Source organism: Pimephales promelas, chromosome 14, assembly GCF_988280905.1.
Source record: "Pimephales promelas chromosome 14, fPimPro1.hap1.1, whole genome shotgun sequence".
In the NCBI taxonomy this organism is placed as follows: Eukaryota; Metazoa; Chordata; class Actinopteri; order Cypriniformes; family Leuciscidae; genus Pimephales; species Pimephales promelas.
In genome coordinates, this window is record NC_142782.1 from 16,219,866 (window position 1) to 16,244,351 (window position 24,486).

Sequence of the window (24,486 nt, forward strand, 5' to 3'; positions counted from 1 at the left end):
GAGTTTTGGGAAGATTGGAGAAACTTAATTTTTCGCCAAAAAAAAAAAACGTAAGGGGTACCACTGTCGTTTTTTTTTCGGGCCGAATTTTTGAGTTTCCATATCTCAGCTCTGGAAGGGGCTAGAGCCTCCATTTTTGCACTCAGGTCTAAGTCTCTTTGCCCTCTATCAGAATCCAGAGTTTTGGGAAGATTGGAGAATTTTAATTTTTCGCCCAAAAAAAAAAAAACGTAAGGGGTACCACTGTCGTTTTTTTTTTTCGGGCCGAATTTTTGAGTTTCCATATCTCAACTCTGGAAGGGGCTAGAGCCTCCATTTTTGCACTCAGGTCTAAGTCTCATGGCCCTCTATCAGAATCCAGAGTTTTGGGAAGATTGGAGAAACGTAATTTTTCGGCCAAAAAAAAAAAAACGTAAGGGGTACCACTGTCGTTTTTTTTTCGGGCCGAATTTTTGAGTTTCCATATCTCAGCTCTGGAAGGGGCTAGAGCCTCCATTTTTGCACTCAGGTCTAAGTCTCATTGCCCTCTATCAGAATCCAGAGTTTTGGGAAGATTGGAGAAACTTAATTTTTCGCCCAAAAAAAAAAAACGTAAGGGGTACCACTGTCGTTTTTTTTTTCGGGCCGAATTTTTGAGTTTCCATATCTCAGCTCTGGAAGGGGCTAGAGCCTCCATTTTTGCACTCAGGTCTAAGTCTCATGACCCTTTATCAGAATCCATAGTTTTGGGAAGATTGGAGAAACTTAATTTTTCGCCCCCAAAAAAAAAACGTAAGGGGTACCACTGTCGTTTTTTTTTTTCGGGCCGAATTTTTGAGTTTCGATATCTCAGCTCTGGAAGGGGCTAGAGCCTCCAATTTTGCACTCAGGTCTAAGTCTCATGGCCCTCTATCAGAATCCAGAGTTTTGGGAAGATTGGAGAAACTTAATTTTTCGCCAAAAAAAAAAAAACTTAAGGGGTACCACTGTCGTTTTTTTTTCGGGCCGAATTTTTGAGTTTCCATATCTCAGCTCTGGAAGGGGCTAGAGCCTCCATTTTTGCACTCAGGTCTAAGTCTCTTTGCCCTCTATCAGAATCCAGAGTTTTGGGAAGATTGGAGAATTTTAATTTTTCGCCCAAAAAAAAAAAACGTAAGGGGTACCACTGTCGTTTTTTTTTTTCGGGCCGAATTTTTGAGTTTCCATATCTCAGCTCTGGAAGGGGCTAGAGCCTCCATTTTTGCACTCAGGTCTAAGTCTCATGGCCCTCTATCAGAATCCAGAGTTTTGGGAAGATTGGAGAAACTTAATTTTTCGCCCAAAAAAAAAAACGTAAGGGGTACCACTGTCGTTTTTTTTTCGGGCCGAATTTTTGAGTTTCGATATCTCAGCTCTGGAAGGGGCTAGAGCCTCCATTTTTGCACTCAGGTCTAAGTCTCATTGCCCTCTATCAGAATCCAGAGTTTTGGGAAGATTGGAGAAACTTAATTTTTCGCCCAAAAAAAAAAACGTAAGGGGTACCACTGTCGTTTTTTTTTCTGGCCAAATTTTTGAGTTTCGATATCTCAGCTCTGGAAGGGGCTAGAGCCTCCATTTTTGCACTCAGGTCTAAGTCTCATGGCCCTCTATCAGAATCCAGAGTTTTGGGAAGATTGGAGAAACGTAATTTTTTGCCCAAAAAAAAAACGTAAGGGGTACCACTGTCGTTTTTTTTTCGGGCCGAATTTTTGAGTTTCCATATCTCAGCTCTGGAAGGGGCTAGAGCCTCCATTTTTGCACTCAGGTCTAAGTCTCATTGCCCTCTATCAGAATCCAGAGTTTTGGGAAGATTGGAGAAACTTAATTTTTCGTCCAAAAAAAAAAAAACGTAAGGGGTACCACTGTCGTTTTTTTTTTCGGGCCGAATTTTTGAGTTTCCATATCTCAGCTCTGGAAGGGGCTAGAGCCTCCATTTTTGCACTCAGGTCTAAGTCTCATGGCCCTCTATCAGAATCCAGAGTTTTGGGAAGATTGGAGAAACTTAATTTTTCGCCCCCCAAAAAAAACGTAAGGGGTACCACTGTCGTTTTTTTTTCGGGCCGAATTTTTGAGTTTCCATATCTCAGCTCTGGAAGGGGCTAGAGCCTCCATTTTTGCACTCAGGTCTAAGTCTCATGGCCCTCTATCAGAATCCAGAGTTTTGGGAAGATTGGAGAAACGTAATTTTTCGCCCAAAAAAAAAAACGTAAGGGGTACCACTGTCGTTTTTTTTTCGGGCCGAAATTTTGAGTTTCCATATCTCAGCTCTGGAAGGGGCTAGAGCCTCCATTTTTGCACTCAGGTCTAAGTCTCATTGCCCTCTATCAGAATCCAGAGTTTTGGGAAGATTGGAGAAACTTAATTTTTCGCCCAAAAAAAAAAAAACGTAAGGGGTACCACTGTCGTTTTTTTTTTTCGGGCCGAATTTTTGAGTTTCCATATCTCAGCTCTGGAAGGGGCTAGAGCCTCCATTTTTGCACTCAGGTCTAAGTCTCATGGCCCTCTATCAGAATCCAGAGTTTTGGGAAGATTGGAGAAACTTAATTTTTCGCCCCAAAAAAAAAACGTAAGGGGTACCACTGTCGTTTTTTTTTCGGGCCGAATTTTTGAGTTTCCATATCTCAGCTCTGGAAGGGGCTAGAGCCTCCATTTTTGCACTCAGGTCTAAGTCTCATTGCCCTCTATCAGAATCCAGAGTTTTGGGAAGATTGGAGAAACTTAATTTTTCGTCCAAAAAAAAAAACGTAAGGGGTACCACTGTCGTTTTTTTTTTCGGGCCGAATTTTTGAGTTTCCATATCTCAGCTCTGGAAGGGGCTAGAGCCTCCATTTTTGCACTCAGGTCTAAGTCTCATGGCCCTCTATCAGAATCCATAGTTTTGGGAAGATTGGAGAAACTTAATTTTTCGCCCAAAAAAAAAAAAACGTAAGGGGTACCACTGTCGGTTTTTTTTTCGGGCCGAATTTTTGAGTTTCGATATCTCAGCTCTGGAAGGGGCTAGAGCCTCTATTTTTGCACTCAGGTCTAAGTCTCATGGCCCTCTATCAGAATCCAGAGTTTTGGGAAGATTGGAGAAACTTAATTTTTCGCCCCAAAAAAAAATGTAAGGGATACCACTGTCGTTTTTTTTTTTTCGGGCCGAATTTTTGAGTTTCCATATCTCAGCTCTGGAAGGGGCTAGAGCCTCCATTTTTGCACTCAGGTCTAAGTCTCATGGCCCTCTATCAGAATCCAGAGTTTTGGGAAGATTGGAGAAACGTAATTTTTCGCCCAAAAAAAAAAAACGTAAGGGGTACCACTGTCGTTTTTTTTTCGGGCAAAATTTTTGAGTTTCCATATCTCAGCTCTGGAAGGGGCTAGAGCCTCCATTTTTGCACTCAGGTCTAAGTCTCATTGCCCTCTATCAGAATCCAGAGTTTTGGGAAGATTGGAGAAACTTAATTTTTCGCCCAAAAAAAAAAAAACGTAAGGGGTACCACTGTCGTTTTTTTTTTTCGGGCCGAATTTTTGAGTTTCCATATCTCAGCTCTGGAAGGGGCTAGAGCCTCCATTTTTGCACTCAGGTCTAAGTCTCATGGCCCTCTATCAGAATCCATAGTTTTGGGAAGATTGGAGAAACTTAATTTTTCGCCCAAAAAAAAAAAACGTAAGGGGTACCACTGTCGTTTTTTTTTCGGGCCAAATTTTTGAGTTTCGATATCTCAGCTCTGGAAGGGGCTAGAGCCTCCATTTTTGCACTCAGGTCTAAGTCTCATGGCCCTCTATCAGAATCCAGAGTTTTGGGAAGATTGGAGAAACTTAATTTTTCGCCCCAAAAAAAAAAACGTAAGGGGTACCACTGTCGTTTTTTTTTCGGGCCGAATTTTTGAGTTTCCATATCTCAGCTCTGGAAGGGGCTAGAGCCTCCATTTTTGCACTCAGGTCTAAGTCTCATTGCCCTCTATCAGAATCCAGAGTTTTGGGAAGATTGGAGAAACTTAATTTTTCGTCCAAAAAAAAAAAACGTAAGGGGTACCACTGTCGGTTTTTTTTTCGGGCCGAATTTTTGAGTTTCCATATCTCAGCTCTGGAAGGGGCTAGAGCCTCCATTTTTGCACTCAGGTCTAAGTCTCATGGCCCTCTATCAGAATCCATAGTTTTGGGAAGATTGGAGAAACTTAATTTTTCGCCCAAAAAAAAAAAACGTAAGGGGTACCACTGTCGTTTTTTTTTCGGGCCGAATTTTTGAGTTTCGATATCTCAGCTCTGGAAGGGGCTAGAGCCTCTATTTTTGCACTCAGGTCTAAGTCTCATGGCCCTCTATCAGAATCCAGAGTTTTGGGAAGATTGGAGAAACTTAATTTTTCGCCCCAAAAAAAAAACGTAAGGGGTACCACTGTCGTTTTTTTTTTTTCGGGCCGAATTTTTGAGTTTCCATATCTCAGCTCTGGAAGGGGCTAGAGCCTCCATTTTTGCACTCAGGTCTAAGTCTCATTGCACTCTATCAGAATCCAGAGTTTTGGGAAGATTGGAGAAACTTAATTTTTCGCCCAAAAAAAAAACGTAAGGGGTACCACTGTCGTTTTTTTTTCGGGCCGAATTTTTGAGTTTCGATATCTCAGCTCTGGAAGGGGCTAGAGCCTCCATTTTTGCACTCAGGTCTAAGTCTCATTGCCCTCTATCAAAATCCAGAGTTTTGGGAAGATTGGAGAAACTTAATTTTTCGCCCAAAAAAAAAAAACGTAAGGGGTACCACTGTCGTTTTTTTTTTTCGTGCTGAATTTATGAGTTTCCATATCTCAGCTCTGGAAGGGGCTAGAGCCTCCATTTTTGCACTCAGGTCTAAGTCTCATGGCCCTCTATCAGAATCCAGAGTTTTGGGAAGATTGGAGAAACTTAATTTTTCGCCCAAAAAAAAAAACGTAAGGGGTACCACTGTCGTTTTTTTTTTCGGGCCGAATTTTTGAGTTTCGATATCTCAGCTCTGGAAGGGGCTAGAGCCTCCATTTTTGCACTCAGGTCTAAGTCTCATGGCCCTCTATCAGAATCCAGAGTTTTGGGAAGATTGGAGAAACGTATTTTTTCGCCCAAAAAAAAAAACGTAAGGGGTACCACTGTCGTTTTTTTTTCGGGCCGAATTTTTGAGTTTCCATATCTCAGCTCTGGAAGGGGCTAGAGCCTCCATTTTTGCACTCAGGTCTAAGTCTCATGGCCCTCTATCAGAATCCATAGTTTTGGGAAGATTGGAGAAACTTAATTTCTCGCCCAAAAAAAAAAAACGTAAGGGGTACCACTGTCGTTTTTTTTTCGGGCCGAATTTTTGAGTTTCGATATCTCAGCTCTGGAAGGGGCTAGAGCCTCCATTTTTGCACTCAGGTCTAAGTCTCATGGCCCTCTATCAGAATCCAGAGTTTTGGGAAGATTGGAGAAACTTAATTTTTCGCCCCAAAAAAAAAACGTAAGGGGTACCACTGTCGTTTTTTTTTCGGGCCGAATTTTTGAGTTTCGATATCTCAGCTCTGGAAGGGGCTAGAGCCTCCATTTTTGCACTCAGGTCTAAGTCTCATGGCCCTCTATCAGAATCCAGAGTTTTGGGAAGATTGGAGAAACGTAATTTTTCGCCCAAAAAAAAAAAACGTAAGGGGTACCACTGTCGTTTTTTTTTTCGGACCGAATTTTTGAGTTTCCATATCTCAGCTCTGGAAGGGGCTAGAGCCTCCATTGTTGCACTCAGGTCTAAGTCTCATTGCCCTCTATCAGAATCCAGAGTTTTGGGAAGATTGGAGAAACTTAAATTTTAGTCCAAAAAAAAAAAAACGTAAGGGGTACCACTGTCGTTTTTTTTTTTCGGGCCGAATTTTTGAGTTTCCATATCTCAGCTCTGGAAGGGGCTAGAGCCTCCATTTTTGCACTCAGGTCTAAGTCTCATGGCCCTCTATCAGAATCCATAGTTTTGGGAAGATTGGAGAAACTTAATTTTTCGCCCAAAAAAAAAAACGTAAGGGGTACCACTGTCGTTTTTTTTTTCGGGCCGAATTTTTGAGTTTCGATATCTCAGCTCTGGAAGGGGCTAGAGCCTCCATTTTTGCACTCAGGTCTAAGTCTCATGGCCCTCTATCAGAATCCAGAGTTTTGGGAAGATTGGAGAAACGTAATTTTTCGCCCAAAAAAAAAAAAACGCAAGGGGTACCACTGTCGTTTTTTTTTCGGGCCGAATTTTTTAGTTTCGATATCTCAGCTCTGGAAGGGGCTAGAGCCTCTATTTTTGCACTCAGGTCTAAGTCTCATGGCCCTCTATCAGAATCCAGAGTTTTGGGAAGATTGGAGAAACTTAATTTTTCGCCCCAAAAAAAAACCGTAAGGGGTACCACTGTCGTTTTTTTTTTTTCGGGCCGAATTTTTGAGTTTCCATATCTCAGCTCTGGAAGGGGCTAGAGCCTCCATTTTTGCACTCAGGTCTAAGTCTCATTGCCCTCTATCAGAATCCAGAGTTTTGGGAAGATTGGAGAAACTTAATTTTTCGCCCAAAAAAAAAACGTAAGGGGTACCACTGTCGTTTTTTTTTCGGGCCGAATTTTTGAGTTTCGATATCTCAGCTCTGGAAGGGGCTAGAGCCTCCATTTTTGCACTCAGGTCTAAGTCTCATTGCCCTCTATCAAAATCCAGAGTTTTGGGAAGATTGGAGAAACTTAATTTTTCGCCCAAAAAAAAAAAACGTAAGGGGTACCACTGTCGTTTTTTTTCGGGCTGAATTTTTGAGTTTCCATATCTCAGCTCTGGAAGGGGCTAGAGCCTCCATTTTTGCACTCAGGTCTAAGTCTCATGGCCCTCTATCAGAATCCAGAGTTTTGGGAAGATTGGAGAAACTTAATTTTTCGCCCCAAAAAAAAAACGTAAGGGGTACCACTGTCGTTTTTTTTTCGGGCCGAATTTTTGAGTTTCGATATCTCAGCTCTGGAAGGGGCTAGAGCCTCCATTTTTGCACTCAGGTCTAAGTCTCATGGCCCTCTATCAGAATCCAGAGTTTTGGGAAGATTGGAGAAACGTAATTTTTCGCCCAAAAAAAAAAAACGTAAGGGGTACCACTGTCGTTTTTTTTTTCGGACCGAATTTTTGAGTTTCCATATCTCAGCTCTGGAAGGGGCTAGAGCCTCCATTTTTGCACTCAGGTCTAAGTCTCATGGCCCTCTATCAGAATCCATAGTTTTGGGAAGATTGGAGAAACTTAATTTTTCGCCCCAAAAAAAAAACGTAAGGGGTACCACTGTCGTTTTTTTTTTTCGGGCCGAATTTTTGAGTTTCGATATCTCAGCTCTGGAAGGGGCTAGAGCCTCCATTTTTGCACTCAGGTCTAAGTCTCATGGCCCTCTATCAGAATCCAGAGTTTTGGGAAGATTGGAGAAACTTAATTTTTCGCCCCAAAAAAAAAACGTAAGGGGTACCACTGTCGTTTTTTTTTTCGGGCCGAATTTTTGAGTTTCAATATCTCAGCTCTGGAAGGGGCTAGAGCCTCCATTTTTGCACTCAGGTCTAAGTCTCATGGCCCTCTATCAGAATCCATAGTTTTGGGAAGATTGGAGAAACTTAATTTTTCGCCCAAAAAAAAAAACGTAAGGGGTACCACTGTCGTTTTTTTTTCGGGCCGAATTTTTGAGTTTCGATATCTCAGCTCTGGAAGGGGCTAGAGCCTCCATTTTTGCACTCAGGTCTAAGTCTCATGGCCCTCTATCAGAATCCAGAGTTTTGGGAAGATTGGAGAAACTTAATTTTTCGCCCAAAAAAAAAAAACGTAAGGGGTACCACTGTCGTTTTTTTTTCTGGCCAAATTTTTGAGTTTCGATATCTCAGCTCTGGAAGGGGCTAGAGCCTCCATTTTTGCACTCAGGTCTAAGTCTCATGGCCCTCTATCAGAATCCATAGTTTTGGGAAGATTGGAGAAACTTAATTTTTCGCCCAAAAAAAAAAAACGTAAGGGGTACCACTGTCGTTTTTTTTTTCGGGCCGAATTTTTGAGTTTCGATATCTCAGCTCTGGAAGGGGCTAGAGCCTCCATTTTTGCACTCAGGTCTAAGTCTCATGGCCCTCTATCAGAATCCAGAGTTTTGGGAAGATTGGAGAAACGTAATTTTTCGCCCAAAAAAAAAAACGTAAGGGGTACCACTGTCGTTTTTTTTTTCGGACCGAATTTTTGAGTTTCCATATCTCAGCTCTGGAAGGGGCTAGAGCCTCCATTTTTGCACTCAGGTCTAAGTCTCATGGCCCTCTATCAGAATCCAGAGTTTTGGGAAGAGTGGAGAAACTTAATTTTTCGTCCAAAAAAAAAAAACGTAAGGGGTACCACTGTCGTTTTTTTTTTCGGGCCGAATTTTTGAGTTTCCATATCTCAGCTCTGGAAGGGGCTAGAGCCTCCATTTTTGCACTCAGGTCTAAGTCTCATGGCCCTCTATCAGAATCCATAGTTTTGGGAAGATTGGAGAAACTTAATTTTTCGCCCAAAAAAAAAAACGTAAGGGGTACCACTGTCGTTTTTTTTTCGGGCCGAATTTTTGAGTTTCGATATCTCAGCTCTGGAAGGGGCTAGAGCCTCCATTTTTGCACTCAGGTCTAAGTCTCATGGCCCTCTATCAGAATCCAGAGTTTTGGGAAGATTGGAGAAACTTAATTTTTCGCCCCCAAAAAAAACCGTAAGGGGTACCACTGTCGTTTTTTTTTTCGGGCCGAATTTTTGAGTTTCGATATCTCAGCTCTGGAAGGGGCTAGAGCCTCCATTTTTGCACTCAGGTCTAAGTCTCATGGCCCTCTATCAGAATCCAGAGTTTTGGGAAGATTGGAGAAACGTAATTTTTCGCCCAAAAAAAAAAAAAACGTAAGGGGTACCACTGTCGTTTTTTTTTTCGGACCGAATTTTTGAGTTTCCATATCTCAGCTCTGGAAGGGGCTAGAGCCTCCATTTTTGCACTCAGGTCTAAGTCTCATTGCCCTCTATCAGAATCCAGAGTTTTGGGAAGATTGGAGAAACTTAATTTTTCGTCCAAAAAAAAAAAAACGTAAGGGGTACCACTGTCTTTTTTTTTTCGGGCCGAATTTTTGAGTTTCCATATCTCAGCTCTGGAAGGGGCTAGAGCCTCCATTTTTGCACTCAGGTCTAAGTCTCATGGCCCTCTATCAGAATCCATAGTTTTGGGAAGATTGGAGAAACTTAATTTTTCGCCCAAAAAAAAAAAACGTAAGGGGTACCACTGTCGTTTTTTTTTCGGGCCGAATTTTTGAGTTTCGATATCTCAGCTCTGGAAGGGGCTAGAGCCTCCATTTTTGCACTCAGGTCTAAGTCTCATGGCCCTCTATCAGAATCCAGAGTTTTGGGAAGATTGGAGAAACTTAATTTTTCGCCCCAAAAAAAAAACGTAAGGGGTACCACTGTCGTTTTTTTTTCGGGCCGAATTTTTGAGTTTCCATATCTCAGCTCTGGAAGGGGCTAGAGCCTCCATTTTTGCACTCAGGTCTAAGTCTCATGGCCCTCTATCAGAATCCAGAGTTTTGGGAAGATTGGAGAAACTTAATTTTTCGCCCCAAAAAAAAAACATAAGGGGTACCACTGTCGTTTTTTTTTCGGGCCGAATTTTTGAGTTTCGATATCTCAGCTCTGGAAGGGGCTAGAGCCTCCATTTTTGCACTCAGGTCTAAGTCTCATGGCCCTCTATCAGAATCCAGAGTTTTGGGAAGATTGGAGAAACGTAATTTTTCGCCCAAAAAAAAAAAACGTAAGGGGTACCACTGTCGTTTTTTTTTTTTCGGACCGAATTTTTGAGTTTCCATATCTCAGCTCTGGAAGGGGCTAGAGCCTCCATTTTTGCACTCAGGTCTAAGTCTCATTGCCCTCTATCAGAATCCAGAGTTTTGGGAAGATTGGAGAAACTTAATTTTTCGTCCAAAAAAAAAAAACGTAAGGGGTACCACTGTCGTTTTTTTTTTCGGGCCGAATTTTTGAGTTTCCATATCTCAGCTCTGGAAGGGGCTAGAGCCTCCATTTTTGCACTCAGGTCTAAGTCTCATGGCCCTCTATCAGAATCCATAGTTTTGGGAAGATTGGAGAAACTTAATATTTCGCCCAAAAAAAAAAACGTAAGGGGTACCATTGTCGTTTTTTTTTTCGGGCCGAATTTTTGAGTTTCGATATCTCAGCTCTGGAAGGGGCTAGAGCCTCCATTTTTGCACTCAGGTCTAAGTCTCATGGCCCTCTATCAGAATCCAGAGTTTTGGGAAGATTGGAGAAACTTAATTTTTCGCCCCAAAAAAAAAACGTAAGGGGTACCACTGTCGTTTTTTTTTTCGGGCCGAATTTTTGAGTTTCCATATCTCAGCTCTGGAAGGGGCTAGAGCCTCCATTTTTGCACTCAGGTCTAAGTCTCATGGCCCTCTATCAGAATCCAGAGTTTTGGGAAGATTGGAGAAACGTAATTTTTCGCCCAAAAAAAAAACGTAAGGGGTACCACTGTCGTTTTTTTTTCGGGCCGAATTTTTGAGTTTCCATATCTCAGCTCTGGAAGGGGCTAGAGCCTCCATTTTTGCACTCAGGTCTAAGTCTCATGGCCCTCTATCAGAATCCAGAGTTTTGGGAAGATTGGAGAAACTTAATTTTTCGCCCCAAAAAAAAAACGTAAGGGGTACCACTGTCGTTTTTTTTTCGGGCCGAATTTTTGAGTTTCCATATCTCAGCTCTGGAAGGGGCTAGAGCCTCCATTTTTGCACTCAGGTCTAAGTCTCATTGCCCTCTATCAGAATCCAGAGTTTTGGGAAGATTGGAGAAACGTAATTTTTCGCCCAAAAAAAAAAAACGTAAGGGGTACCACTGTCGTTTTTTTTTCGGGCCGAATTTTTGAGTTTCCATATCTCAGCTCTGGAAGGGGCTAGAGCCTCCATTTTTGCACTCAGGTCTAAGTCTCATTGCCCTCTATCAGAATCCAGAGTTTTGGGAAGATTGGAGAAACTTAATTTTTCGCCCAAAAAAAAAAACGTAAGGGGTACCACTGTCGTTTTTTTTTTTTCGGGCCGAATTTTTGAGTTTCCATATCTCAGCTCTGGAAGGGGCTAGAGCCTCCATTTTTGCACTCAGGTCTAAGTCTCATGGCCCTCTATCAGAATCCATAGTTTTGGGAAGATTGGAGAATTTAAATTTTTCGCCCAAAAAAAAAAAACGTAAGGGGTACCACTGTCGTTTTTTTTTCGGGCCGAATTTTTGAGTTTCGATATCTCAGCTCTGGAAGGGGCTAAAGCCTCCATTTTTGCACTCAGGTCTAAGTCTCATGGCCCTCTATCAGAATCCAGAGTTTTGGGAAGATTGGAGAAACTTAATTTTTCGCCCCCCAAAAAAAAACGTAAGGGGTACCACTGTCGTTTTTTTTTTCGGGCCGAATTTTTGAGTTTCCATATCTCAGCTCTGGAAGGGGCTAGAGCCTCCATTTTTGCACTCAGGTCTAAGTCTCATTGCCCTCTATCAGAATCCAGAGTTTTGGGAAGATTGGAGAATTTTAATTTTTCGCCCAAAAAAAAAAAAACGTAAGGGGTACCACTGTCGTTTTTTTTTCGGGCCGAATTTTTGAGTTTCCATATCTCAGCTCTGGAAGGGGCTAGAGCCTCCATTTTTGCACTCAGGTCTAAGTCTCATTGCCCTCTATCAGAATCCAGAGTTTTGGGAAGATTGGAGAAACTTAATTTTTCGCCCAAAAAAAAAAAACGTAAGGGGTACCACTGTCGTTTTTTTTTTTCGGGCCAAATTTTTGAGTTTCCATATCTCAGCTCTGGAAGGGGCTAGAGCCTCCATTTTTGCACTCAGGTCTAAGTCTCATGGCACTCTATCAGAATCCATAGTTTTGGGAAGATTGGAGAAACTTAATTTTTCGCCCAAAAAAAAAACGTAAGGGGTACCACTGTCGTTTTTTTTTCGGGCCGAATTTTTGAGTTTCGATATCTCAGCTCTGGAAGGGGCTAGAGCCTCCATTTTTGCACTCAGGTCTAAGTCTCATGGCCCTCTATGAGAATCCAGAGTTTTGGGAAGATTGGAGAAACTTAATTTTTCGCCCCCAAAAAAAAAACGTAAGGGGTACCACTGTCATTTTTTTTTTCGGGCCGAATTTTTGAGTTTCCATATCTCAGCTCTGGAAGGGGCTAGAGCCTCCATTTTTGCACTCAGGTCTAAGTCTCATTGCCCTCTATCAGAATCCAGAGTTTTGGGAAGATTGGAGAAACGTAATTTTTCGCCCAAAAAAAAAAAAAGGAAGGGGTACCACTGTCGTTTTTTTTTTTCGGGCCGAATTTTTGAGTTTCCATATCTCAGCTCTGGAAGGGGCTAGAGCCTCCATTTTTGCACTCAGGTCTAAGTCTCATTGCCCTCTATCAGAATCCAGAGTTTTGGGAAGATTGGAGAAACTTAATTTTTCGCCCAAAAAAAAAAAACGTAAGGGGTACCACTGTCGTTTTTTTTTTTCGGGCCGAATTTTTGAGTTTCCATATCTCAGCTCTGGAAGGGGCTAGAGCCTCCATTTTTGCACTCAGGTCTAAGTCTCATGGCCCTCTATCAGAATCCAGAGTTTTGGGAAGATTGGAGAAACGTAATTTTTTGCCCAAAAAAAAAAAAACGTAAGGGGTACCACTGTCGTTTTTTTTTCGGGCCGAATTTTTGAGTTTCCATATCTCAGCTCTGGAAGGGGCTAGAGCCTCCATTTTTGCACTCAGGTCTAAGTCTCATTGCCCTCTATCAAAATCCAGAGTTTTGGGAAGATTGGAGAAACTTAATTTTCTCGCCCAAAAAAAAAAACGTAAGGGGTACCACTGTCGTTTTTTTTTTTCGGGCTGAATTTTTGAGTTTCCATATCTCAGCTCTGGAAGGGGCTAGAGCCTCCATTTTTGCACTCAGGTCTAAGTCTCATGGCCCTCTATCAGAATCCAGAGTTTTGGGAAGATTGGAGAAACTTAATTTTTCGCCCAAAAAAAAAAACGTAAGGGGTACCACTGTGGTTTTTTTTTTCGGGCCGAATTTTTGAGTTTCGATATCTCAGCTCTGGAAGGGGCTAGAGCCTCCATTTTTGCACTCAGGTCTAAGTCTCATTGCCCTCTATCAGAATCCAGAGTTTTGGGAAGATTGGAGAAACTTAATTTTTCGCCCCAAAAAAAAAAACGTAAGGGGTACCACTGTCGTTTTTTTTTCTGGCCAAATTTTTGAGTTTCGATATCTCAGCTCTGGAAGGGGCTAGAGCCTCCATTTTTGCACTCAGGTCTAAGTCTCATGGCCCTCTATCAGAATCCAGAGTTTTGGGAAGATTGGAGAAACGTAATTTTTCGCCCAAAAAAAAAAAACGTAAGGGGTACCACTGTCGTTTTTTTTCGGGCCGAATTTTTGAGTTTCCATATCTCAGCTCTGGAAGGGGCTAGAGCCTCCATTTTTGCACTCAGGTCTAAGTCTCATGGCCCTCTATCAGAATCCAGAGTTTTGGGAAGATTGGAGAAACTTAATTTTTCACCCAAAAAAAAAAACGTAAGGGGTACCACTGTCGTTTTTTTTTTCGGGCCGAATTTTTGAGTTTCCATATCTCAGCTCTGGAAGGGGCTAGAGCCTCCATTTTTGCACTCAGGTCTAAGTCTCATGGCCCTCTATCAGAATCCATAGTTTTGGGAAGATTGGAGAAACTTAATTTTTCGCCCAAAAAAAAAAAACGTAAGGGGTACCACTGTCGTTTTTTTTTCGGGCCGAATTTTTGAGTTTCGATATCTCAGCTCTGGAAGGGGCTAGAGCCTCCATTTTTGCACTCAGGTCTAAGTCTCATGGCCCTCTATCAGAATCCAGAGTTTTGGGAAGATTGGAGAAACTTAATTTTTCGCCCCAAAAAAAAAACGTAAGGGGTACCACTGTCGTTTTTTTTTCGGGCCGAATTTTTGAGTTTCCATATCTCAGCTCTGGAAGGGGCTAGAGCCTCCATTTTGCACTCAGGTCTAAGTCTCATGGCCCTCTATCAGAATCCAGAGTTTTGGGAAGATTGGAGAAACGTAATTTTTCGCCCAAAAAAAAAAACGTAAGGGGTACCACTGTCGTTTTTTTTTCGGGCCGAATTTTTGAGTTTCCATATCTCAGCTCTGGAAGGGGCTAGAGCAGGGGTCGGGAACCTATGGCTCGCGAGCCATATATGGCTCTTTTCAGGATTTTATATGGCTCTCCCAATTTTCAAATGCTGACTGAAAAAGTCTCTCAAAAAGGAAAATATTAAGAGACAATTTGAGATGCACCATGCAGCACTTGTTAATCACTTGTTTATGATGCCCGTTTCTCAATCTGTGTGGTGTCATAACACCGGACGAGAAGCGTGTTAGGACAGAAGTATCGCACACCGGACGAGAAGCGCGCGCCGCGTCTAAAGAGGTATTGAACACCGGACGCGCAAGTTTATGGCCGGCAATATTGTAATGTTTAAACTAAAGACATTATGGAATTAAGATAATGTCTGTACTATGTTATAATTGTACTGTACAATTAAATACAATCGTTGAAGTCTGCAGAACACTTTACCTCAGCAATTCTCATTTAAGCAGCTGATTTCTGAAAATGAATGTAAAAGTAAATATAAATTGCAGCACACAGTGAAGTCAGTATGTAGCCTACATTAACGACGGTTTGATACAAATAAAAGTACATTTTATATAAAACTATGTAAATGGCGCTCTGTGGCAAAGCAGGATTTCGAACAAGGTTCTGCTGAGCCGTTGCTGGGCGCCGCGGACAGACACTGAATGTGCCGCCGGTCACCACTCCTAGGGGGCTGTTAACACCTGGCCACTTCATGCGTTTTCTCAGATCGGATAGCTATCTGATTTATCAAAACGATTCCATTTACACGCTGGTCACATAAATGTGTTTTTGCAAAACGGATATAAATCCGATCTTCAATTCACGCGCTATGCAGATTTAATGAAGTGCGCGTCACCGAAAGCAACCGATATGAGCCGAAATTTGATCTTTGGCTAATTTCAAAAAAAGCAAAGACAGCAATAAAGAGAGCGGCAACAGTCCTGGTAAGATCATTTCTTTTCTTTAGACTACTTTTATGGTAGTGTTAATCGTCTGCATCTTACTTTCACTTTGATTTGCGATGCGGCGCGTTGGCTTGGCGTTCAGCTGCTCATCTGAGGTAATGCGTGTCGCAGTAGCGTCGTCATATCTGACTAAAATAGCATGACATATAGCCTATAATACGCTCTCACACGTTTATTTCTTAGCATTTTTGGGAGGAGTAAAATTTACATGTGGTTTCAACAACCAGATGCATTTTTACACATGTCCAGTTTCGTCTGGAATGCGGCCCAGACCACCTCCTGAAGTGGTTTGAGCGATCGGATTCAAATCCGTCTCAAATGCGTTTCGGGTGGGATTTACACCTGGTCTTTTCACGATCGGATCGCTATCCGATCTCAGAAAACGCTTGAAGTGGCCAGGTGTAAACGGCGGAGTCATAGGGAATAAAGTGTTTGAATTTTAAATGAGGCGCTGCGCTTCTCGTCCAGTGTGCTAAGAAACCAGCATGTCAGTGAACAAAATATCAGAAATCCCAAGTCTCCCGGAAGCATATTGAGCGTCTCCGGTCTCCCTGATGCCCGAAAATTAGTTAACATCTCCCGGAATAGAGCGACATAGAACATGCTGCGCGCATAACACGCGCGTATGTTATGTGTCTCGCGAAAGCTAGTCAGCCCCACCCCACACACAATTATTTTTTATTTTTTATTTTTTTTTTGTGGAAAAAAGTGTTGTTGTAACGTTATATAACTACCAGAACTGCTACTAGTGCAAGTCGTATATTACTACTGTTGTTATAGGCCTATTACTGTTGTAAATTTGTCTAATATACGAGTGTAAACTTTGCTCTGGCTCTTTTGAAAAAAATCTCAATTTTGTTTAGTTTTTTTGGCTCTTCTTGGTAAAAAGGTTCCCGACCCCTGGGCTAGAGCCTCCATTTTTGCACTCAGGTCTAAGTCTCATTGCCCTCTATCAGAATCCAGAGTTTTGGGAAGATTGGAGAAACGTAATTTTTCGCCCAAAAAAAAAAAAACGTAAGGGGTACCACTGTCGTTTTTTTTTTTCGGGCCGAATTTTTGAGTTTCCATATCTCAGCTCTGGAAGGGGCTAGAGCCTCCATTTTTGCACTCAGGTCTAAGTCTCATGGCCCTCTATCAGAATCCAGAGTTTTGGGAAGATTGGAGAAACTTAATTTTTCGCCCAAAAAAAAAAAACGTAAGGGGTACCACTGTCGTTTTTTTTTCGGGCCTAATTTTTGAGTTTCGATATCACAGCTCTGGAAGGGGCTAGAGCCTCCATTTTTGCACTCAGGTCTAAGTCTCATGGCCCTCTATCAGAATCCTGAGTTTTGGGAAGATTGGAGAAACTTAATTTTTCGCCCCAAAAAAAAAAACGTAAGGGGTACCACTGTCGTTTTTTTTTCGGGCCGAATTTTTGAGTTTCCATATCTCAGCTCTGGAAGGGGCTAGAGCCTCCATTTTTGCACTCAGGTCTAAGTCTCATTGCCCTCTATCAGAATCCAGAGTTTTGGGAAGATTGGAGAAACTTAATTTTTCGTCCAAAAAAAAAAAACGTAAGGGGTACCACTGTCGTTTTTTTTTTCGGGCCGAATTTTTGAGTTTCCATATCTCAGCTCTGGAAGGGGCTAGAGCCTCCATTTTTGCACTCAGGTCTAAGTCTCATGGCCCTCTATCAGAATCCATAGTGTTGGGAAGATTGGAGAAACTTAATTTTTCGCCCAAAAAAAAAAAACGTAAGGGGTACCACTGTCGTTTTTTTTCGGGCCGAATTTTTGAGTTTCGATATCTCAGCTCTGGAAGGGGCTAGAGCCTCTATTTTTGCACTCAGGTCTAAGTCTCATGGCCCTCTATCAGAATCCAGAGTTTTGGGAAGATTGGAGAAACTTAATTTTTCGCCCAAAAAAAAAAAAAACGTAAGGGGTACCACTGTCGTTTTTTTTTCGGGCCGAATTTTTGAGTTTCCATATCTCAGCTCTGGAAGGGGCTAGAGCCTCCATTTTTGCACTCAGGTCTAAGTCTCATGGCCCTCTATCAGAATCCAGAGTTTTGGGAAGATTGGAGAAACTTAATTTTTCGCCCCAAAAAAAAAAACGTAAGGGGTACCACTGTCGTTTTTTTTTCGGGCCGAATTTTTGAGTTTCCATATCTCAGCTCTGGAAGGGGCTAGAGCCTCCATTTTTGCACTCAGGTCTAAGTCTCATTGCCCTCTATCAGAATCCAGAGTTTTGGGAAGATTGGAGAAACTTAATTTTTCGTCCAAAAAAAAAAAACGTAAGGGGTACCACTGTCGTTTTTTTTTTCGGGCCGAATTTTTGAGTTTCCATATCTCAGCTCTGGAAGGGGCTAGAGCCTCCATTTTTGCACTCAGGTCTAAGTCTCATGGCCCTCTATCAGAATCCATAGTGTTGGGAAGATTGGAGAAACTTAATTTTTCGCCCAAAAAAAAAAAACGTAAGGGGTACCACTGTCGTTTTTTTTCGGGCCGAATTTTTGAGTTTCGATATCTCAGCTCTGGAAGGGGCTAGAGCCTCTATTTTTGCACTCAGGTCTAAGTCTCATGGCCCTCTATCAGAATCCAGAGTTTTGGGAAGATTGGAGAAACTTAATTTTTCGCCCAAAAAAAAAAAACGTAAGGGGTACCACTGTCGTTTTTTTTTCGGGCCGAATTTTTGAGTTTCCATATCTCAGCTCTGGAAGGGGCTAGAGCCTCCATTTTTGCACTCAGGTCTAAGTCTCATTGCCCTCTATCAGAATCCAGAGTTTTGGGAAGATTGGAGAAACTTAATTTTTCGCCCAAAAAAAAAAAAACGTAAGGGGTACCACTGTCGTTTTTTTTTTTCGGGCCGAATTTTTGAGTTTCCATATCTCAGCTCTGGAAGGGGCTAGAGCCTCCATTTTTGCACTCAGGTCTAAGTCTCATGGCCCTCTATCAGAATCCAGAGTTTTGGGAAGATTGGAGAAACTTAATTTTTCGCCCAAAAAAAAAAAACGTAAGGGGTACCACTGTCGTTTTTTTTTCGGGCCTAATTTTTGAGTTTCGATATCACAGCTCTGGAAGGGGCTAGAGCCTCCATTTTTGCACTCAGGTCTAAGTCTCATGGCCCACTATCAGAATCCAGAGTTTTGGGAAGATTGGAGAAACTTAATTTTTCGCCCCAAAAAAAAAAACGTAAGGGGTACCACTGTCGTTTTTTTTTCGGGCCGAATTTTTGAGTTTCCATATCTCAGCTCTGGAAGGGGCTAGAGCCTCCATTTTTGCACTCAGGTCTAAGTCTCATTGCCCTCTATCAGAATCCAGAGTTTTGGGAAGATTGGAGAAACTTAATTTTTCGTCCAAAAAAAAAAAACGTAAGGGGTATCACTGTCGTTTTTTTTTTCGGGCCGAATTTTTGAGTTTCCATATCTCAGCTCTGGAAGGGGCTAGAGCCTCCATTTTTGCACTCAGGTCTAAGTCTCATGGCCCTCTATCAGAATCCATAGTGTTGGGAAGATTGGAGAAACTTAATTTTTCGCCCAAAAAAAAAAACGTAAGGGGTACCACTGTCGTTTTTTTTCGGGCCGAATTTTTGAGTTTCGATATCTCAGCTCTGGAAGGGGCTAGAGCCTCTATTTTTGCACTCAGGTCTAAGTCTCATGGCCCTCTATCAGAATCCAGAGTTTTGGGAAGATTGGAGAAACTTAATTTTTCGCCCAAAAAAAAAAAAACGTAAGGGGTACCACTGTCGTTTTTTTTTCGGGCCGAATTTTTGAGTTTCCATATCTCAGCTCTGGAAGGGGCTAGAGCCTCCATTTTTGCACTCAGGTCTAAGTCTCATTGCCCTCTATCAGAATCCAGAGTTTTGGGAAGATTGGAGAAACTTAATTTTTCGCCCAAAAAAAAAACGTAAGGGGTACCACTGTCGTTTTTTTTTCGGGCCGAATTTTTGAGTTTCGATATCTCAGCTCTGGAAGGGGCTAGAGCCTCCATTTTTGCACTCAGGTCTAAGTCTCATTGCCCTCTATCAAAATCCAGAGTTTTGGGAAGATTGGAGAAACTTAATTTTTCGCCCAAAAAAAAAAACGTAAGGGGTACCACTGTCGTTTTTTTTTTCGGGCTGAATTTTTGAGTTTCCATATCTCAGCTCTGGAAGGGGCTAGAGCCTCCATTTTTGCACTCAGGTCTAAGTCTCATGGCCCTCTATCAGAATCCAGAGTTTTGGGAAGATTGGAGAAACGTAATTTTTCGCCCAAAAAAAAAAAACGTAAGGGGTACCACTGTCGTTTTTTTTTTTCGGACCGAATTTTTGAGTTTCCATATCTCAGCTCTGGAAGGGGCTAGAGCCTCCATTTTTGCACTCAGGTCTAAGTCTCATGGCCCTCTATCAGAATCCATAGTTTTGGGAAGATTGGAGAAACTTAATTTTTCGCCCAAAAAAAAAAAAACGTAAGGGGTACCACTGTCGTTTTTTTTTCGGGCCGAATTTTTGAGTTTTGATATCTCAGCTCTGGAAGGGGCTAGAGCCTCCATTTTTGCACTCAGGTCTAAGTCTCATGGCCCTCTATCAGAATCCAGAGTTTTGGGAAGATTGGAGAAACTTAATTTTTCGCCCCAAAAAAAAAAAAACGTAAGGGGTACCACTGTCGTTTTTTTTTTCGGGCCGAATTTTTGAGTTTCCATATCTCAGCTCTGGAAGGGGCTAGAGCCTCCATTTTTGCACTCAGGTCTAAGTCTCATGGCCCTCTATCAGAATCCAGAGTTTTGGGAAGATTGGAGAAACGTAATTTTTCGCCCAAAAAAAAAAACGTAAGGGGTACCACTGTCGTTTTTTTTTTCGGGCCGAATTTTTGAGTTTCCATATCTCAGCTCTGGAAGGGGCTAGAGCCTCCATTTTTGCACTCAGGTCTAAGTCTCATTGCCCTCTATCAGAATCCAGAGTTTTGGGAAGATTGGAGAAACTTAATTTTTCGCCCAAAAAAAAAAAAACGTAAGGGGTACCACTGTCGTTTTTTTTTTCGGGCCGAATTTTTGAGTTTCCATATCTCAGCTCTGGAAGGGGCTAGAGCCTCCATTTTTGCACTCAGGTCTAAGTCTCATTGCCCTCTATCAGAATCCATAGTTTTGGGAAGATTGGAGAAACTTAATTTTTCGCCCAAAAAAAAAAAACGTAAGGGGTACCACTGTCGTTTTTTTTTCGGGCCGAATTTTTGAGTTTCGATATCTCAGCTCTGGAAGGGGCTAGAGCCTCCATTTTTGCACTCAGGTCTAAGTCTCATGGCCCTCTATCAGAATCCAGAGTTTTGGGAAGATTGGAGAAACTTAATTTTTCGCCCCAAAAAAAAAAACGTAAGGGGTACCACTGTCGTTTTTTTTTCGGGCCGAATTTTTGAGTTTCCATATCTCAGCTCTGGAAGGGGCTAGAGCCTCCATTTTTGCACTCAGGTCTAAGTCTCATTGCCCTCTATCAGAATCCAGAGTTTTGGGAAGATTGGAGAAACGTAATTTTTCGCCCAAAAAAAAAAAAACGTAAGGGGTACCACTGTCGTTTTTTTTTCGGGCCGAATTTTTGAGTTTCCATATCTCAGCTCTGGAAGGGGCTAGAGCCTCCATTTTTGCACTCAGCTCTAAGTCTCATTGCCCTCTATCAGAATCCAGAGTTTTGGGAAGATTGGAGAAACTTAATTTTTCGCCCAAAAAAAAAAAACGTAAGGGGTACCACTGTCGTTTTTTTTTTCGGGCCGAATTTTTGAGTTTCCATATCTCAGCTCTGGAAGGGGCTAGAGCCTCCATTTTTGCACTCAGGTCTAAGTCTCATGGCCCTCTATCAGAATCCAGAGTTTTGGGAAGATTGGAGAAACTTAATTTTTTGCCCAAAAAAAAAAAAAACGTAAGGGGTACCACTGTCGTTTTTTTTTCGGGCCGAATTTTTGAGTTTCGATATCTCAGCTCTGGAAGGGGCTAGAGCCTCCATTTTTGCACTCAGGTCTAAGTCTCATGGCCCTCTATCAGAATCCAGAGTTTTGGGAAGATTGGAGAATTTTAATTTTTCGCCCAAAAAAAAAAAACGTAAGGGGTACCACTGTCGTTTTTTTTTTTCGGGCCGAATTTTTGAGTTTCCATATCTCAACTCTGGAAGGGGCTAGACCCTCCATTTTTGCACTCAGGTCTAAGTCTCATGGCCCTCTATCAGAATCCAGAGTTTTGGGAAGATTGGAGAAACGTAATTTTTCGGCCAAAAAAAAAAAACGTAAGGGGTACCACTGTCGTTTTTTTTTCGGGCCGAATTTTTGAGTTTCCATATCTCAGCTCTGGAAGGGGCTAGAGCCTCCATTTTTGCACTCAGGTCTAAGTCTCATTGCCCTCTATCAGAATCCAGAGTTTTGGGAAGATTGGAGAAACTTAATTTTTCGCCCAAAAAAAAAAAACGTAAGGGGTACCACTGTCTTTTTTTTTTTTTTTTCGGGCCGAATTTTTGAGTTTCCATATCTCAACTCTGGAAGGGGCTAGAGCCTCCATTTTTGCACTCAGGTCTAAGTCTCATGGCCCTCTATCAGAATCCAGAGTTTTGGGAAGATTGGAGAAACTTAATTTTTCGCCCAAAAAAAAAAAACTAAGGGGTACCACTGTCTTTTTTTCTTTCGGGCCGAATTTTTGAGTTTCGATATCTCAGCTCTGGAAGGGGCTAGAGCCTCCATTTTTGCACTCAGGTCTAAGTCTCATTGCCCTCTATCAAAATCCAGAGTTTTGGGAAGATTGGAGAAACTTAATTTTTCGCCCAAAAAAAAAAAACGTAAGGGGTACCACTGTCGTTTTTTTTTTTCGGGCCGAATTTTTGAGTTTCCATATCTCAGCTCTGGAAGGGGCTAGAGCCTCCATTTTTGCACTCAGGTCTAAGTCTCATGGCCCTCTATAAGAATCCAGAGTTTTGGGAAGATTGGAGAAACTTAATTTTTCGCCCAAAAAAAAAAAACGTAAGGGGTACCACTGTCGTTTTTTTTTCGGGCCGAATTTTTGAGTTTCGATATCTCAGCTCTGGAAGGGGCTAGAGCCTCCATTTTTGCACTCAGGTCTAAGTCTCATGGCCCTCTATCAGAATCCAGAGTTTTGGGAAGATTGGAGAAACTTAATTTTTCGCCCAAAAAAAAAAAACGTAAGGGGTACCACTGTCGTTTTTTTTTCTGGCCAAATTTTTGAGTTTCGATATCTCAGCTCTGGAAGGGGCTAGAGCCTCCATTTTTGCACTCAGGTCTAAGTCTCATGGCCCTCTATCAGAATCCAGAGTTTTGGGAAGATTGGAGAAACGTAATTTTTCGCCCAAAAAAAAAAAACGTAAGGGGTACCACTGTCGTTTTTTTTTTCGGACCGAATTTTTGAGTTTCCATATCTCAGCTCTGGAAGGGGCTAGAGCCTCCATTTTTGCACTCAGGTCTAAGTCTCATGGCCCTCTATCAGAATCCATAGTTTTGGGAAGATTGGAGAAACTTAATTTTTCGCCCAAAAAAAAAAACGTAAGGGGTACCACTGTCGTTTTTTTTTTTCGGGCCGAATTTTTGAGTTTCGATATCTCAGCTCTGGAAGGGGCTAGAGCCTCCATTTTTGCACTCAGGTCTAAGTCTCATGGCCCTCTATCAGAATCCAGAGTTTTGGGAAGATTGGAGAAACTTAATTTTTCGCCCCAAAAAAAAAACGTAAGGGGTACCACTGTCGTTTTTTTTTTCGGGCCGAATTTTTGAGTTTCAATATCTCAGCTCTGGAAGGGGCTAGAGCCTCCATTTTTGCACTCAGGTCTAAGTCTCATGGCCCTCTATCAGAATCCATAGTTTTGGGAAGATTGGAGAAACTTAATTTTTCGCCCAAAAAAAAAAAACGTAAGGGGTACCACTGTCGTTTTTTTTTCGGGCCGAATTTTTGAGTTTCGATATCTCAGCTCTGGAAGGGGCTAGAGCCTCCATTTTTGCACTCAGGTCTAAGTCTCATGGCCCTCTATCAGAATCCAGAGTTTTGGGAAGATTGGAGAAACTTAATTTTTCGCCCAAAAAAAAAAAACGTAAGGGGTACCACTGTCGTTTTTTTTCTGGCCAAATTTTTGAGTTTCGATATCTCAGCTCTGGAAGGGGCTAGAGCCTCCATTTTTGCACTCAGGTCTAAGTCTCATGGCCCTCTATCAGAATCCAGAGTTTTGGGAAGATTGGAGAAACGTAATTTTTCGCCCAAAAAAAAAAAACGTAAGGGGTACCACTGTCGTTTTTTTTTTCGGACCGAATTTTTGAGTTTCCATATCTCAGCTCTGGAAGGGGCTAGAGCCTCCATTTTTGCACTCAGGTCTAAGTCTCATGGCCCTCTATCAGAATCCAGAGTTTTGGGAAGATTGGAGAAACGTAATTTTTCGCCCAAAAAAAAAAAACGTAAGGGGTACCACTGTCGTTTTTTTTTCGGGCCGAATTTTTGAGTTTCCATATCTCAGCTCTGGAAGGGGCTAGAGCCTCCATTTTTGCACTCAGGTCTAAGTCTCATGGCCCTCTATCAGAATCCAGAGTTTTGGGAAGATTGGAGAAACGTAATTTTTCGCCCAAAAAAAAAAAACGTAAGGGGTACCACTGTCGTTTTTTTTTTTCGGACCGAATTTTTGAGTTTCCATATCTCAGCTCTGGAAGGGGCTAGAGCCTCCATTTTTGCACTCAGGTCTAAGTCTCATGGCCCTCTATCAGAATCCATAGTTTTGGGAAGATTGGAGAAACTTAATTTTTCGCCCAAAAAAAAAAACGTAAGGGGTACCACTGTCGTTTTTTTTTTTCGGGCCGAATTTTTGAGTTTCGATATCTCAGCTCTGGAAGGGGCTAGAGCCTCCATTTTTGCACTCAGGTCTAAGTCTCATGGCCCTCTATCAGAATCCAGAGTTTTGGGAAGATTGGAGAAACTTAATTTTTCGCCCCAAAAAAAAAACGTAAGGGGTACCACTGTCGTTTTTTTTTTCGGGCCGAATTTTTGAGTTTCAATATCTCAGCTCTGGAAGGGGCTAGAGCCTCCATTTTTGCACTCAGGTCTAAGTCTCATGGCCCTCTATCAGAATCCATAGTTTTGGGAAGATTGGAGAAACTTAATTTTTCGCCCAAAAAAAAAAACGTAAGGGGTACCACTGTCGTTTTTTTTTTTCGGGCCGAATTTTTGAGTTTCCATATCTCAGCTCTGGAAGGGGCTAGAGCCTCCATTTTTGCACTCAGGTCTAAGTCTCATGGCCCTCTATCAGAATCCAGAGTTTTGGGAAGATTGGAGAAACTTAATTTTTCGCCCCAAAAAAAAAACGTAAGGGGTACCACTGTCGTTTTTTTTTCGGGCCGAATTTTTGAGTTTCCATATCTCAGCTCTGGAAGGGGCTAGAGCCTCCATTTTTGCACTCAGGTCTAAGTCTCATGGCCCTCTATCAGAATCCAGAGTTTTGGGAAGATTGGAGA